A 13,757-nucleotide genomic window follows, 5' to 3' on the forward strand; every position below is an offset into this window, starting at 1 on the left:
CATAAATTTTGGCTAAGATGGAAGGTAAGAGTTATAAAAAAAAAAGTATGAATTGAGATCTAAAAACTAAACAAGGAAAACTTTTTATTGGCATGACTTTTAGACAGGATTAAACTTTGCTATTTAGTATTATGATGGTCATTTTCATAATCATTTCCTCACATTCTTCACTGAGAAGTATGTTAACAGATTATTAGGGGTGTTCAAAAAACTATTTAGATAGGAAGCTATAACATTCTTCATTTCCCATTGCAAATCAATTAGTAAATTCGAGCACTGAGCAACAAATATAAATTGAGGGAAGAGACTAATATTTTAGACTTAATCCTAGCTCTCTACCTGGGTGACCTCAGGTAAGTTATTTAACCTTTTTTGGTCCTGTTTTGTCACTTATGATAAAGACTAGATGGCCTTTAATTAAGGCCTCCTTAGATCTAAATCTAACCCATGATTCCTAAGTCAAAAATCCCAAAGAAAACCCATTTTCGACTGCTGACTCTTTAACGATCTGTCTTTTTTTCTCTAGCTTTAAGAAATATGTTTTGTGGTTCTATTCCTCTCCCTAGTGATTCCTATTTCAAAAACAACCTTAAATAACCTTACGATCCTGTCAGAAGACAGAGGAGGAGGGTTAAAGAAAAGAGAACAGCTCTGCCCCTGGGTGGACAGTGCCAGACTGTCTCGTCTAGGCTGTTAAGGCTATTTGGGCCTTCCCCAAAATCTAACTACCGTTTTAGCCTCTTATTAAATATTTTATTTGGCCTCCTTCGGGCCTAGAATGCCTGGGGGCTGGGAATCACTCAGTGTCCCAGTCACCGACTCATATTTAGTGTCTCTACAAAAAAGCACCACGAAGGATTTCATTCCTCATAAACCCAAAGCCAGAGGATGAATTACTCGGTTAAGAGGCTCCGGGTCCGAGTCCGAGTCCGAGATCGAGAGGGGCGGGGGCGGGGGCGGGGTGAAGGGACAAGTCGATGACTTGGGCTGACCCATGGGGTCCTAGGCGAGGGGTGGTGAGGTTGAGCCGGAACCTCATCTAAAGAAGTCCATCTAAGCCCTTTTGGCTATTTATTCTTAGACGTAGCCGATATCTTTTGCTTCCGGTGGTTTGGAATCGAACTAGGACCCTCCTACAGTGATTTTGGAAGGAAGGTAGGGCTCCTCCCCACATGCCGGTAAAATGGAATATTCCACAAAAGATTAGCCTTCTTCCGGCTCGATCCATTCCCTTCCCCTCCTCCCTCGTTTCCTCCGCGTGGTGGCGGACTCTGAGTTTTCCTGAGGAGCGGTTGGGAGCCCGTGAATAATGTTATTAAATATGTACAATCAAATAGAATATTGCAAAGGAAGCCAATTATGTTGAAATATGTATTTTTTAAAAACCAATTTCGGGGAACTTATGCCTTAAACCAAGCTGGCCCCCATTTTTCAGTAGCTGGCCCCAAGGTCAGAAATCTATATGCACGGAGCAGCTAGGCTCAGTGATGGAGAACCAGGCCTAGAGATGGGAGGTTTGGGGTTCACATTTCCACTCAAAACACGTCATAACTTTGTGACTTTGGGCTTAACGCCAATTGCCTAGATCTTGCCACTCTTCTCTCTTAGTGTTGATACTTAGGGGGCAGCTAGGTGGCTCAGCGGGTAGAGAGCCAGGAACCGGACACAAGAGAGCCCGGGTTCAAATGTTCCCTCAGACACTTCCTAACTGTGTAACTCGGAATAAGTCGCTTAAACCCCTTTGCCTAGCCCTGGCTGCTGCTCTTCTGCCTTGGAATCAATACACAATTCTAACATGGAAGGTAAAGTACTACTAATTCATGGTTCAGATCTAGAGTTGGAAGGGACCTCAAAGGTTATTTGGGTTCAACTCATTTAATTTTTTTTTTAATTTTAATTTTGGATATTTTCCCCTAGTTACATATTTCATGTTCTTTCCCTCTCCCCCAAATCCCTCCTAACCCCCCTTAGCTAGCACAATTCCACTGTTTTATATGTATCATTGATCAAGACCTAATTCCATATTATTGATAGTTGGACTAGAGTTATCATTTAGTTCCTACATCCCCAATAATATCCCCATCAGCCCATGTGTTCAAGCAGTTGTTTTTCTTCTGTGTTTCTCCTCCCACAGTTCTTCCTCTGAATGTGGCTAGTTTTCTTTCTCATAAGTTTCTCAGCCTTACTTTGGATCCTTGCATTGCTGCTAAGTAGAGAAGTCTGTTATGTTAGATTGTACCACAGTGTATCAGTCTCTGTGTACAATGTTCTCCTGGATCTGTTCCTTTCACTCTGCGTCTCATTTAATTTTTTAATGTATAGCTTGCTTAAAAAATTTCTTTTTCAGTTACCTGTAGAAACACATTGACAATTATTTTTTGACATCGTAAAATTCAGATTTTCTCCCTCCTTGCTCACTGATCCCAAATGTTGAATAGTCTGATATAGGTTATATCCATACTTTCATGTAATATGTATAGCCTGTTTTTTTTTTGAAAAAAGGATATGCTAAATTCAGCATGTTATTTTCAAACATATCTTGTTCATATTTCCCTCTCCTGATCTCATATGTGAATTTTAAAAAATGCTTCAGTGACTCACCTCTTTTTTTTCTTTAGCAACATTTGATAGGCCTCTTCTCTCAATAAAAAAGAAAAATACAATCCTTGAAACAAATAAATATAGTCAAATGAAACAAATCCATACTACTGTCATATTTAAAAATATATGTCTTATTCTGTTACCTAGCCACATCTAAGGAGGGTGGAAGAGGAGAAGCTTTGTGCTGTATAATGCTTATGGAGGAAAATGTGATTCTTTATTAATCACTGAGGAGAATGTGAAGGTGGCACTGTATACTTGTGTAAAGGAGGCAAGGAGTTGATGCCAGAGCATCTTGGGGAAATGACATTTTGGATACTTTGGGAGAAAAACTTGGAGAGAAAGATTTTGGAAGCTACAGGGATGTAAGGGAGACCAACTCCTCAATATGCCTTTACTTTCCATCTTGTCTCTCAGGGTCTTCAGAGGGAAAACTTCCCTTTGGATGAGATTAGGAATTTTCTCTTGGTTTGAGCTGAGATCTCATGTTGTTCCCACGTAAACAATTTATTGACTTTTGTGTATTTTCTGGCATATTCTAATAATAAGAAGAACTAATATAGCACTTTAAGGTTTTCAAAATACCTTATATATGTTAACTCATTTGATCCTAATCTAGATAAATTATCTGATTTCTGTTTATAATTTGCTTAGATAAATGGATTTATTAATAGAAAAGAACTAGAAACTAAAGCAGTATCAATCAGTTTGTTATATGAATACTATTGTACCATAAGAAATGAAGAAAGGGATGGTTTCAGTGAAACCCGGGAAGGCTTTTATGAAATGGTGAGTAAAGTGAGCAAAACCAGAAAAATAATTTATTCATTAAGAACACTAAACTCACCTCCCACCTCCGACCCATTTTGAAAGCCTTAAAATTGATGAGACAAGAGATAATTAGGTAGCACAATGGATAGAGAGCCAGGTCTAGAGACAAAAGAGCCTGGGTTCATATTTGACCTCAGACATCTTTCCAGTTGTGTGACCCTGGGTGAGTTACTTAACCTTCATTGCTTAGCCCTTGCTGCTTTTCTGCCTTAGAATTGATTTTAAGTCAGAAAATAAGAGTTTTAAAAAAACCATGAATGAAATGATCAATCATAATCCTAGAGGGCCAATGACAAAGCATATTCCCACTTCCTGAGAGTGAGGTTGTTATGTCTTAGAATTTTTGGACATGGCCAATAAGAGAATTTGCTTTGCTTAATTGTATTTATTTGTCATAAAGATTTTCTTTTTCAGTGGGATAGTGGATGAGACCAAAAATATCAATTTTAGTTAATTTAAAAAGAAAAAAAGATGGCTTTACTTGTTATTCACTATTTGGATGACCTTTTATACAACTAGCATTTGGTGGAGAGGGTCATTCCTTAAGATCAACAAAGGAAATAACTTTTTTTTTTTTCTGAACCAGACTTCTATTCCTAAATACCAAAATATTTTAGGGAGCAGATAAATATACTTTTAGTCCAATATCTCTTTTGGAGATAGGCAAGGGAAGGAGCAAACTCTCAGCCTCCCTTCTGCTCCTCTCAAGGTGTACCTCCCTTAGGGAAGATGCCACCAAATTCCAGCGATATTTATCTATACCAGTGGTTCCCAAACTTTTTTGGCCTACTGCCCCCTTTCCAGAAAAAAATATATTACTTAGCCCCCCGGAAATTAATTTAAAAAATTTTAATAGCACTTAATTGGAAAGATAAATGCACCTGTGGCCATCACCCAGTTTAGCATAGGGAGACAGAGAGGTCCTTAGACACTAGGGATAGATCATTCTGGAGCTTGCTCTATGGAAAAAAAAATTGTCTAAATTAACTAATTAAATAGATTTAAAAAATTTGAACTAAGTACTTTGTAAAGCTTCCCTGAGAAAAGCATTTTGTAAAATGTAAAATACTATATAAGTGAGTTACTATCATATAAGGCAGCTGAGGTGGCTCATGAAGACCTAAGCTCTAATGTGACCTCAGATACTTATTACTATGTGACCCTGGGCAACTCACTTCATCTCCATCTATCTCAATTTCTTCAGTAGTAAAACGAGGTTAATACATCACAGGGTTGTTATGAGGATCAAATGGAATAATATGTGTGTATCTTCATATAATTATGGGCACAGTGCCTGGCACAAAGTGTAAGTGCTATATAAATAAATGTTCATGCCCGTCCCTTACGGTAGATATCCAGGACCAAAATTTTAGTCTTGGACCTGCATGTCTCTTTAGTCTTTGTTCAAGTTAACTCTGTGATAAATCATCCATGTCTCCAGGCTGCAGTTTTCTCCTCTGTAAAGTGGGTTAAAACAGGTCTCTCAACTTTGACATTTCATGATTCTACTATTTTTTTTTATTGTTCAGTCATCTCAGGCATGTCTGACTCTTTATTACCCTATTTAGGGTTTTCTTGGCAGAGATTCTGACTGGTTTGTCATTTTTTTCTCTAGCTCATTTTATAGCTGAGGAAAATGAGGCACATAGGATTAAGGAAGGAAGGAAGGAAAGAAGAAAAGAAGGAAGGAAGGAAGGAAGGAAGTGAGGGAGGGAGGGAGGGAGGAAGGATCGGAGGGAGGGAGGGTGGAAGGAAGGAAGGAAAGAGGGAAGGAAAGAAGGAGGGAAGGAAGAAAACCAAAGTTGAAGCAGTACATACATAGTATGGGTTTAATGTTTGTTGATTGATGGAGTTTATTATGTTTGGAGTAATTTACCCTTTGGAAGCTCATTACTGGGCACTCTGGGGTGAATATGAAAGGGGACATAGTTCTGAAGATAACAACCTAGCAGCTTCTGTAACTAGGCTTGGGTGCTGACAAAGCATAAAGAGTACAATTAGAGACTCGCAGCTGCTGAATCAGCTTTTCCAGGGTCCATCCAGAGACAAGGTCAGCAGATGCTATGCCTTATTTTCCCAGAGCACTCCTGGGCCTTCTTTGGACTTTTCATAACACTTATTTCATGATATTCTTCAGGAATAAAAAAAAGCAGTTATCTTGCAATTATTTGACTTAAATTTTAAATCCTTACTTTCTATCTTAGTAACAACCCTAAGATAGAAGAACAAGGGCTAGGCAAATGGGACTAAGTGACTTGCCCAGGATCACATAGCTAGGAAGTGTCTGAGGTCAAATTTGAACCCAAGATTCCCTATTTCCAGACCTGTTGCCCTAGGTGACACTGAGTCACCTAGCAGCCCCTATTTGACTCTTTTATGTAAAGAATAATACTCTACATGGAAGACTTTTAGGGCTAAGTGACCTGGCTATAAAGGGGAAAAAAGATTTAGCACTGTGCTTCACATATAGTAAATATTTGATAAATATTTGTTATTGAATAACTTTTACTACTTGGGTTACTTGTTCAATTAAACTTTATTATTCTAAATCTGAAAACACTGAATGGAGAAGGGATGGTTATGTGCTTGTTTTCAGGTTGGGATTGAAAGTGAGGGGTAAAGAAGATGAGAGTCTGAAGGAATTTCCTTTAAAAAATTAATTTAAAAATGTGAAATAATAATAAAAATTTTATTTTTCAATAACATTTATTTTCTTTTCCTCCTATTGCCCCACTCTCAATTAAATGACAAAAAAAGGGAAAATTATTTTAATAAAAAGGCATAGTCATAAAAACCAAATTCCTACATTTGGCCACATCCAAAAACCTATGTGCTTTGAGCTGATCACCTCTCTGTCAGGAAGTAGGTTGCAGGCTTCATCATGAGAACTCTGGAATCATGGTTTGCCATTGTGTTAATGAGCATTCGAAAGACTTTGAAAGTTACTTTTCTTTATAATGTTATTGTCGTGTAAATTGGAACTCTCCTGATTCTACATCACTTCACTCTGTTTCAGTTCATACAAGTCTTCGCAGGTTTTATTGGGACTATCACCTTCATTATTTCTTAAAGTGCATTTCTTTAATTTTATTTTCATTATCATGCAGAACACACTTCCACATTGGTTATTGTTGTAAGAACACACTCATACAAAACCAAAACTCAAAAATAAAACCGTAAATTCACTGACATGAAAGATAGTATGCTTTGATCCACATCCATTCAACCCCAGCATCATTTTCTCTGAAGGTGAATAGCAATCCCAATCATAAGTCTTTCAGGATTGTCCCAGATAAAGTTCATTTCTTAAGGGCTAGACAATTGGAGTTAAGTGACTTGCCCAAGATCATACAGATAGGAAGTATCTAAAGCCAAATTGAACCTAGGTCCTCCCAACTTCAGGACTAGCACTCTATCCATGGTGCTACCTAGCTGCTCCTTTCCCTCTAATTTAAATGTCCTGACTTTATGAAAAACCTTTTTAATTTTATATAACAAAAATTATCCATTTAATTTTCTATGAACTTTTTAATTCGTTGTTTGGTCAAGAAATTTTCACCTATCCTTATCTTCTTTCCATATCCTTCAATTTGTTTATGATATAACTTTTATACCCAAGTTGTATATCTGGAGCTTATATTAGTTTGTGAGGTAAGATGTTTGTATAAACCTAATTTCTTTTTTTTAATTAAAAAAAGAAACTTTCCTTCTGTCTTAGAATTGATACTAATACAGAAGTCTAGTAAGGGCTAGGCAATGGGGGTTAAATGACTTGCCCAGGGTCACACAACTAGGAAGTTTTTGAGGCCATTTTGAACCTCCCATCTCCAAGTGTGGCTCTCTAACCACTGAACTACCTAGGTGCCCCTAAACCTAATTTCTAAGAGACTTTTAAAATAGTTTAACAGCAGTATTTGCCAAACAGGGTGACCTTATTCCTCGGTAGCTCAGATCTTTGGTTTTATCAAACACTAAGCTACTATGTTTGCTTCAGCATGCTGTGTTCCTAATCTGTCCCACTAATCGATTTCTCTATGTTTTATTCAGTACCAAATCATTCCAGTGATTACAGGAACTTCTAAGTAATAAAAAATAGTTAATGAGGGAAACCTTCATTATACTTGCTTCAGGGAACAGAAGGAATGTAGGCAATAGCTGAGCAAGGTCCACAGTTTTGTGATGGGCAGCAGAAAGGGAGCTTTGCTGTCCCTCAAGAGGTTACATTTTTCTGAGTGAAGAGGAGGCTAGAAAGATGATAACAACAATCAGGGCCGCTAGGTGGCTCAGTGGATAGAGAGCCAGGCTTGGGGATGGGGCAGTGGGCGGGGTGGGGGTGGAAATCCTGATTTCAAATATGGCCTCAGATACGTCCTAGTTGTATGACCTTGGTCAAGTGACTTCATTCCAATAGCCTAGCCTTTACTTCTCTGCCTCGGAACTGATATTTACAATTGATTCTAAGGTAGAAGATGAGAGTTTTAAAAAAAAAGATAATTTCAGTAATTTAATTCAATAATAATTGAATTAGTACATGTACTAAGTGCCTAGTATGTGTTGGGGAAACAAATACAAAAAATAATATTCCTTACCCTTAAGGGGTTTACAATTTCATAGAATGAAATGTAAAAAAAAAATAAAGTATAAATGAGAATTCTTTTTACTTGATTTTAGAAAATTCATAGATGAAATGTAAATATACAGCACCCGAATCTCAAGCTAATGCTATCACAGAGTTCAACAGTTGGTGCTATGTTTGAATTTAGATTTCTGGGAAGGTAATTTTAGAGGGTTCTAGGAGAGGGGGCCAGGAGCCAGAAGGAACAGCCAATCTTGCTGCTATTACCACCTAGGAAGGAAAGCCCACAGGGTCGAGCAAGGTGTCCAGGCTCTAGGTACCAACTAGTCCTACTTCCTCTAAGACTAAGAACAGACAATGAGAACAGGTTGCTTCAGAGCAAAGGCTGCCCTTTCTCTTCACTCCCCATCTTAAACTGAGAGCCAGTTACTTAGTATGCTGATACTAGTATTAGTTAAAAAAAAATAACCCTTATTTTCTGTCATAATCAATACCATGTATTGGTTCCAAGGCAAAAGAAGGGTAAAAGTTAGGCAATTGGGCTTAAATGACTTGACCAGGGTCACCCAGCTAGGAAATATCTGAGGCCACATTTGAACCCAGATCCTCCTGTCTCTAGGCTTGGTTTTCAATCCACTGAGCCACCTAGCTGTCCCCAGTATCAGTTCCAAGACAGAAGGTTTAAAAAAAAAAAAAAAGCCAGTAGGGGTGGATGAACTTGCTAAGGGAAACTTAGAAAGAGAAGAGAAAAAGATGAAGCCACATGGAAGGCCAAGATTTAGGGGAAGAGGAGAATTCCAGGAAGGTGAGGCCTCCAAGAGGTCACTGGTTTTGACAATGAGAAGGTCCCTGGTGACCTTAGAACAGCTTCAATGGAGTAGAACCAAACTAGATTGCTTCTACTGCAGCCTCCTTTGCCTTGGAAATATGACTATCGAAGGGAAAGAACAAGGAGAATACATGCCCCATTAATTATTATCTAGAAATGAATACAAATTCAATAATATTTAATCCACAGGATTAGGAACAGTAGGATCCAGTCTACTTTGAAAGGGACAGGTATTGAGCAGCAGTATTTGACAAATATCAAGTAGGTAAACTAAGGATATTTGCATTATTTTCATTACTCATTTAACTTATACATTCTGCTACTTCTATATTTGTAGGCATTTACTAAATCCTACTATGGGTCAGGCACTGATGATGCAAAGACAGTCCCTGCCATCAACGAGCTCACAATCTAAGGGAGTAAATATCATTGTAATAATCATAAAATCAGTGTGGGGGTAGGGAGTGGGCAGCTGGGTGGCTCAGTGGATTGAGAGCCAAAGGTTCAAATCTGGCCTCAGACACAACCCAACTGGGTGACCCTGGGTAAGTCACTTAACCCCCATTGTGTAGCCCTTACCAATATTGATTCTAAGATGAAGGTAAGGGTTTAAAAAAAAATTTTTTTTTCAATCTGGCTAATGAAAGAATCTCACCCAGGTGTTTGTCACTGCCTCTCAGCTTCATTGGTTGTGCTCTGACTCTGGAAGTACATTTAGCTGATTGAACAAAATGACCCTAATAAGGAGTTGCTCACAAGGGTGTTATGAACCATGTCAGTAAATGAATAAAGTGCAATATTTGGTAAGACCAATGGAATGCTTCTGTGGCATCTTCAGAACTCTAAGAATCCAGCTCCCCAATAGCACAGTGAACCCATTTAGTTAGCGGTCACTGGCCTGTGTGGCATTTGGCCTTCAACCTCACTGAACCAGAGCTGATTTTGTGTCCAGAGACTTGAGAATTGGAGTCATTGCTGAAGTTAATTTTGGAGAAAGAGCTAGCCTCTGGTTCAAATTAGCTGACACTCATATTAATAAATGACTTTTATTTCTTCTCCATCAGCTCTCTGGGGACACCACGGTCATAATAAAAATAAAGATCTCTGGTTCCTTGAAGGTAATTTCTGTTGAGCAAGGGGCTATTCTATCCTTATCTCAACAACAAATGGTAATCAAAAGATTATCAAACCCAGTGTTCTTTTTTTCCCCCATCACCTGGTTCTTGCAAAAGTTCTATTCTCCTATAGGAGGATGATATTTTACTGCTATCATTTATTTATATAGATCTTTTAAAGGCTATTATCTAAATTAGGCAAGTACTTCAGAGGAAAAAAAATCATTAAATATTTATTATTCCACAGCTACAGTGATGCTTTGGGGAAAGAAACCTAGCAAGTTGCCATCGACTACAAAATAGGCCATCAGCCTATTAAATATGTAGCTGTAGGCAGTTATTTTAATGAAACACTCACTTGGAAAACTCGTACTAAATAGATGAAAGCCACAGTCACTTAGATCGTGGAAGCCATTTTGAAATGTCTTCATGTAAAGAGGGGCTCACCCCCACTATCTTCTTTTTATTTTTAAATTTTTTCCGTATTGTTCGGTTTTACAAGTTCCCATTATCTTCTAAAACAAAGCAGTTGGAAATAGAAAACTGGAAGCTCTGAAAAATGATTAACTGAAATTTTTCTCTTTTTGTGTTCTGTTGCCCTGGTAGCTTTGATATAGGTATAACCAGGATGGTCTGGGCATAAGAAGTTTGGGTGACATGGAAACCTGCATCCCCGGTGTGAGTCTGGGTAGTGTCCTTTGACCTGCTGCCTGTATCTTTAAAACTGTTGACTAAGCCTACTTCTCTTTTTTGGCTTTATTTTTTTTCCCACTTCTTTTCTACTGTTCTGGCAGATTTTATCTGATGGGTATGTCCAAAGAATGAAGATCAGAGTTCATCCGCAGCCTGGACACCATGAACTGAACATGGGCATGGGGGGGCGGGTGCTTCTGTTCTGGGTTGTTTGTCCTTCTCCATTTTAGGTGCCAGAGATGATCCTCAGGGGCCCTGGGAGTTTGGGCCGTGGTGACCTAGGAACCAGGACTGAATCATCCAGATATGGAAGCCCTGACAAGCCAGGGGCCTCGGCACTTGAGCCTGAGGGGTGGTTTTGGACTTGGAATTGGGACAATTTCTATAAGAATGGAGCTAATTTATGAACCTATTCTCCTCTCCCTCCCCAGGAGCTGATATGTAAGGAGTGAGGGGGAGATTGTACTATGGTGATGGGACAGAGAAAGTGAATCTAGGGTGGCAGCTAGCTGGCTTGGCAGATAGAGAGCCAGGCCTGGAGATGGGCCTCCTAGGCTTCCTAGTTGTGTGACCCTGGGCAAGTTACTTAACTCCCATTGCCTAGCCCTTACCCCTCTTCTGCCATGGAACTAATATTTAGTACTGATTCTAAGACAGAAGGAAAGATAAGACAGAGAGAGAAAGAGAGAGAGAGAGAGAGAGAGAGAGAGAGAGAGAGAGAGAGAGAGAAGAGGGAGAGAGAGAATCCAAGACCATGCACAAAGGCAAGCTTGAAGCTAGACTTAATAGAGATTTTGTTAATCCATATTTTATAACTTGGTAAAAACAGAAAAAAGGGCCAAAAAGAATTGCAGGCACAGTGCAGCCTATGGCAATCCTTTTGTGGGAAGGGCTGGAGTTAGCTCTCCGGAGGCCATTTGTTTGCAGGCACCTTGCAGTTTCCTCCTCCCCCAAATGGAGTAGGGCTGAGAGTACATACTTCAAGAGAAAATCATGCTTGCTGTGCGTGGCACTGCCCATAGGGAGGCCAGTCACCAGGGAGTAATTAGTTCTCCTGTTCACGAGCTTATCACCTTCTAGTCCCTACACTGCAAGCATCGCATATACTGACTAATAGAAACAGAGACTGAGAAACTTGCCTATCCTCTCACACTGTTCATGCTCTTTGTTCTATATATTCTGCAATGGCCTTTGGACAAAAGTAATAAAACTGGATTTACTAATGTGAAATAAACTTTTAATCTGTGATATGCAATCACTAACTTAAGACCATGCTATTAAAACCATAAATCACATTATTATATCTGTTTTCAGCTCAGTGTGAGAGAGATACTATTTACTTCCAGAATCCCTTTTGCCAGGCTTCTTGCCTTGGCCCTAGATCAGAAGTGTCAAACATATGGTGCCAACACTCCAGCTGAACTAGATTAAAATATAATTTGACAAAAGAAATAAAAGTAAATAGAACATAAATAATATTATGTAGTTTTCTAATTCAATAGGCAGTCCACAGGGATCCTTATATATGATTTAGTGGCCACAATTTCTTTTCTTTTCTTTTTTTTTTTAAATCCTTACTTTCCATCTTAGAATCAATATTGTATATTGGTTCTAAGGTAGGAGAGCCATAAGGGCTGTGCAATTGGGGTTAAGTGACTTGCCCAGGGTCACACAGCTGGGAAGTGTCTGAGGTCAGATTTGAACCCACAACTTCTGGTCCTGACTCTCAATCCACCAAGCCACTTAGCTGCCCCTAACCACCATTTCTTTTTGAGTTTGATTCTGCTAGCCTAGATGATCAAGTTATTAAGGAAAAGTAATAGCAGTATACTGGTGGTTACTATTATAGCAGCATATATTTATATAATATTTTGAGGCTTGCAAGATCTTGGCAAAGAATTCTAATGTAAAGAAGCAGGGTACCCCTTCAACAGACCAGAACTTTCTCCTTTTTGCTTCTATCTCAATCTTACTTACTAGGGAAATTGGACCTTTCAGAAGATCTCTAAATCTGTTAAGAAATCAAGATTCTTGGGACACAATTACCAAAGGTTCTTTACTTTCCACATTTGTAAAATAAGTGAAGTTGAATAAGATAATATCTAAGGAGGGCAGCTAGGTTACTCAGTGAATAGTGGAAACAGGCAGTCCTGGGTTCAGATCTGACCTCAGATACTTCCTCGATGTGTGACCCTGGGCAAATCACTTAACCCTAATTGCCCAGCCCTTACCACTCTTTCGCCTTGGAACCAATACTTAACATTGATTCTAAGACAGAAGGTGAGGGTTAAAAAAAAAAATCTAAGGTAATTTCTACCTCTAAATGACTCTCCCTTAAGAGATCTAGACTTGCTCTAACAAGTTAAAACCTTTTAAACTTAAAGGTTTCCATTCCAGGGATAGGGAAGAGCAAATCAAGTAAGTCCAAGGTACCCAGGATAATAGAACTTATTCAGCAAGAAAACTCTACTGAAGCAGCAGCAGCCTTGGAGGTTATTTCTTGGCACTTTAAAGACTCTGCCCCAAACCTTATTGACATTATATTATCGGGCTTGGAATCTTTAGTATTCCAACTTTGTTAGAGTAACCTATGTTGATCTATATCCTATAACCATGGTGATCTTTACTTAGACATAAACCTTTTTGAACTCTTAATTGTGCCCTAGTTATTTAGAATTTTGATTGGTCTCTAATTCCTGACAACATATTCTGTATAGCTTTGTCCTACTCTGGCAAACCCATATTGATCCCTCTATTTTAAAATAGTCCTGATTTGGCCATGCTTATTACATGGTGTCATGAAGGAAACATTAGAGATGATGCCTGCTACTCAGAAATTTCCCCGTATCCTTCTCCTTAACCCTTCCAGCCTAGAGAGTTTTGCCCTAACCATGGAACTATTGGAGGCCCTGACTCAGGCTTACAAACTTGTCTATCCCCATTTTTGGATTTAGGAGAAAAAGAGGCAAAGAATTTGTGAGAAGCAGAAGTAGCAGAAGGCTCCCAACATGAAGTCACCCACATGTATATTATGGGGCTGAGGTGGTATGAGAGAGAGAGAGAGAGAGAGAGAGAGAGAGAGAGAGAGAGAGAGAGAGAGAGAGAGAGAGAG

General features: G+C 38.9%; 1 protein-coding gene across 5 annotated transcripts in view; it reads right to left on the reverse strand.

Annotated features, from left to right (window-relative positions):
* G6PC1 (glucose-6-phosphatase catalytic subunit 1) overlaps positions 1-13,757 on the reverse strand; it is a 49,594-nt gene that overhangs the window by 24,175 nt on the left and 11,662 nt on the right. The window contains exons 5-6 of one of the 5 annotated variants that reach the window (XR_006506067.1): positions 2,602-2,665; positions 2,338-2,351 (exon numbers count right to left, since the gene is read on the reverse strand). The exons of 1 other annotated variant lie outside the window; for it this stretch is intronic. The gene's annotated coding sequence lies outside the window, so the exon portion shown is untranslated. Of the gene's footprint in view, positions 1-2,337; positions 2,352-2,445; positions 2,666-13,757 lie in introns of those variants that run through there. 3 more of the 5 variants (XR_006506066.1, XR_006506069.1, XR_006506070.1) reach the window with 3 other exon arrangements.

This window comes from Gracilinanus agilis, chromosome 4, assembly GCF_016433145.1.
Source record: "Gracilinanus agilis isolate LMUSP501 chromosome 4, AgileGrace, whole genome shotgun sequence".
NCBI lineage: Eukaryota > Metazoa > Chordata > Mammalia > Didelphimorphia > Didelphidae > Gracilinanus > Gracilinanus agilis.